Genomic DNA, 4,404 nt, shown 5'->3' with positions numbered 1-4,404 from the left:
AAATCCATTTGCTTTTCTAAGTATTTCTTGCATACATTCTTCAAAGCAAACACCTGATCCACACATCCTCTATAGACCACTTCTGAAACCACACTGCTCTACCCCCTCTTCACCTTCTCAATCAATACACTACCATATAATTTCTCAGGAATTCTAAACAAACTTAGATTATGTGCTGAAAATGGACTGCTGATTGGGAATACATGGTTTAAAAAGAGAGATAGAGAGATATACATAAGTATACGTATGTAAGTGGGAGAGATGGCCAGAGAGCATTATTGGATTACGTGTTAATTGATAGGCGCGCAAAAGAGAAACTTTTAGATGTTAATGTGCTGAGAGGAGCAACTGGAGGGATGTCTGATCATTATCTTGTGGAGGCGAAGGTGGAGATTTGTAGAGGTTTTCAGAAAAGAAGAGAGAATGTTGGGGTGAAGAGAGTGGTGAGAGTAGAGCTTGGGAAGGAGACTTGTGCGAGGAAGTACCAGGAGAGACTGAGTACAGAATGGAAAAAGGTGAGAACAAAGGATGTAAGGGGAGTGGGGGAGGAATGGGATGTATTTAGGGAAGCAGTGATGGCTTGTGCAAAAGATGCTTGTGGCATTAGAAGCGTGGGAGGTGGGCAGATTAGAGAGGGTAGTGAGTGGTGGGATGAAGAAGTAAGATTATTAGTGAAAGAGAAGAGAGAGGCATTTGGACAATTTTTGCAGGGAAATAATGCAAATGAATGGGAGATATATAGAAGAAAGAGGCAGGAGGTCAAGAGAAAGGTGCAAGAGGTGAAAAAGAGGGCAAATGAGAGCTGGGGTGAGAGAGTATCATTTAATTTTAGGGAGAGTAAAAAGATGTTTTGGAAGGAGGTAGATAAAGTGCATAAGACAAGGGAACAAATGGGAACATCAGTGAAGGGGGCTAATGGAGAGGTGATAACAAGTAGTGGTGATGTGAGAAGGAGATGGAATGAGTATTTTGAAGGTTTGCAGAATGTGTTTGATGATAGAGTGGCAGATATAGAGTATTTTGGTCAAGGTGGTGTGCAAAGTGAGAGGGTTAGGTAGAATGATTTGGTAAACAGAGAAGAGGTAGTAAAAGCTTTGCGGAAGATGAAAACCGGCAAGGCAGCAGGTTTGGATGGTATTGCAGTGTAATTTATTAAAAAAGGTGGTGACTGTATTGTTGACTGGTTAGTAAGGTTATTTAATGTATGTATGACTCATGATGAGGTGCCTGAAGATTGGCTGAATGCTTGCATAGTGCCATTGTACAAAGGAAAAGGGGATAAAATTGAGTGCTTAAATTACAGAGGTACAAGTTTGTTGAGTATTCCTGGTAAATTATATGGGAGGGTATTGATTGAGAGGGTGAAGGCATGCACAGAGCATGAGATTAGAGAAGAGCAGTATGGTTTCAGAAGTGGTAGAGGATGTGTGGATCAGGTGTTTGCTTTGAAGAATGTATGTGAGAAATACTTAGAAAAGCAAATGGATTTGTATGTAGCATTTATGGATCTGGAGGAGGCATATGATAGAGCTGATAGAGATGCTCTGTGGAAGGTATAAAGAATATATGGTGTGGGAGGCAAGTTGTTAGAAACAGTAAAATAATTATGAACATGTCTATATCTGTATATGTCTGTGTGTGTATATATATGTATACGTTGAAATGTATAGGTATGTATATGTGCGTGTGTGGACGTGTATGTATATACATGTGTATGTGGGTGGGTTGGGCCATTCTCTCGTCTGTTTCCTTGCACTACCTCGCTAACATGGGAGACAACGACAAAGTATAATAGATTAATAAATATGTATGTCTGTGTATGTATATGTATGTTGATATGTGTATGTATTTGTTTATGTATGTATATGTGTGTGTATGGGTGTTTATGTCTTGGGAGTAAAGTCAGGGGTTAGTGAGAGGACAAGAGCAAGGGAAGGAGTAGCACTACTCCTGAAACAGGAGTTGTGGGAGTATGTGGTAGAGTGTAAGAAAGTAAATTCTAGATTGATATGGGTAAAACTGAAAGTTGATGGAGAGAGATAGGTGATTATTGGTGCATATGCACCTGGGCATGAGAAGAAAGATCATGAGAGGCAAGTGTTTTGGGAGCAGCTAAATAAGCGTGTTAGTGATTTTGATGCACAAGACCAGGTTATAGTGATGGGTGACTTAAATGCAAAGGTGAGTAATGTGGCAGTTGAGGAAATGATTGGTATACATGGGGTGTTCAGTGTTGTAAATGGAAATGGTGAAGAGCTTGTAGATTTATGTGCTGAAAAAGGACTGGTGATTGGGAATACCTGGTTTAAAAAGCGAGATATACTTAAGTATACGTATGTAAGTAGGAGAGATGGCCAGAGAGCATTATTGGATTACGTGTTAATTGATAGGCGCGTGAAAGAGAGACTTTTGGATGTTAATGTGCTGAGAGGTGCAACTGGAGGGATGTCTGATCATTATCTTGTGGAGGTGAAGGTGAAGAGGTTTTCAGAAAAGAAGAGAGAATGTTAGGGTGAAGAGAGTGGTGAGAGTAAGTGAGCTTGGGAAGGAGACTTGTGTGAGGAAGTACCAGGAGAGACTGAGTACAGAATGGAAAAAGGTGAGAACAAAGGAGGTAAGGGGAGTGGGGGAGGAATGGGATGTATTTAGGGAAGCAGTTATGGCTTGCTCAAAAGATGCTTTTGGCATGAGAAGCGTGGGAGTTGGGTTGATTATAAAGGGTAGTGAGTGGTGGGATGAAGAAGTAAGATTATTAGTGAAAGAGAAGAGAGAGGCATTTGGATGATTTTTGTAGGGAAAAAATGCAAATGAGTGGGAAATGTATAAAAGAAAGAGGTAGGAAGTCGAGAAAGGTTCAAGAGGTGAAAAAGAGGGCAAGTGAGAGTTGGGGTGAGAGAGTATCATTAAATTTTAGGGATGATAAAAAGATGTTTTGGAAGAAGGTAAATAAAGTGCGTAAGACAAGGGAACAAATGGGAACTTCAGTGAAGGGGGCTAATGGAGAGGTGATAACAAGTAGTGGTGATGTGAGTAGGAGATGGAGTGAGTATTTTGAAGGTTTGTTGAATGTGTTTGATGATAGAGTGGCAGATATAGGGTGTTTTGGTCGAGGTGGTGTGCAGAGTGAGAGGGTTAGGGAAAATGATTTGGTAAACAGAGAAGAGGTAGTAAAAGCTTTGCGGAAGATGAAAGCTGGCAAGGCAGCAGGTTTGGATGGTATTGCAGTGTAATTTATTAAAAAAGTGGGTGACTGTATTGTTGACTGGTTGGTAAGGTTATTTAATGTATGTATGACTCGTGGTGTGGTGCCTGAGGATTGGTGGAATGCATGCATAGTGCCATTGTACAAAGGCAAAGGGGATAAGAGTGAGTGCTCAAATTACAGAGGTATAAGTTTGTTGAGTATTCCTGGTAAATTATATGGGAGGGTATTGATTGAGAGGGTGAAAGCATGTACAGAGCATCAGATTGGGGAAGAGCAGTGTGGTTTCAGAAGTGGTAGAGGATGTGTGGATCAGGTGTTTGCTTTGAAGAATGTATGTGAGAAATACTTAGACAAGCAAATGGATTTGTATGTAGCATTTATGGAGCTGGAGAAGGCATATGATAGAGTTGATAGAGATGCTCTGTGGAAGGTATTAAGAATATATGGTGTGGGAGGCAAGATGTTAGAAGCAGTGAAAAGTTTTTATCAAGGATGTACGGCACGTGTACGTGTAGGAAGAGAGGAAAGTGATTGGTTCTCAGTGAATATAGGTTTGCGGAAGGGGTGTGTGATGTCTCCATGGTTGTTTAATTTGTTTATGGATGGGGTTGTTAGGGAGATGAATGCAAGAGTTTTGGAAAGAGGGGCAAGTATGCAGTCTGTTGTGGATGAGAGGGCTTGGGAAGTGAGTCAGTTGTTGTTTGCTGATGATACAGCACTGGTGACTGATTCATGTGAGAAACTGCAGAATCTGGTAACTGAGTTTGGTAAAGTGTGTGAAAGAAGAAAGTTAAGAGTAAATGTGAATAAGAGCAAGGTTATTAGGTGCAGTAGGGTTGAAGGTCAAGTCAATTGGGAGGTAAGTTTGAATGGAGAAAAAGTGGAGGGAGTAAAGTGTTTCGATATCTGGGAGTGGATCTGGCAGCGGATGGAACCATGTAAACAGAAGTGAATCATAGGTTGGGGGAGGGGGCGAAAATTCTGGGAGCCTTGAAGAATGTTTGGAAGTCGAGAACATTATCTCTGAAAGCAAAAATGGGTATGTTTGAAGGAATAGTGGTTCCAACAATGTTGTATGGCTGCAAGGCGTGGGCTATTGATAGAGTTGTGCACAGGAGAGTAGATGTGCTATAAATGAGATGTTTGAGGACAATATGTGGTGTGAGGTGGTTTGATCGAGTAAGTAATGTAAGGGTAAG

This window comes from Panulirus ornatus, chromosome 12 (assembly GCF_036320965.1).
Source record: "Panulirus ornatus isolate Po-2019 chromosome 12, ASM3632096v1, whole genome shotgun sequence".
NCBI classification, from domain to species: domain Eukaryota; kingdom Metazoa; phylum Arthropoda; class Malacostraca; order Decapoda; family Palinuridae; genus Panulirus; species Panulirus ornatus.
This window is presented reverse-complemented; position numbering follows the sequence as displayed.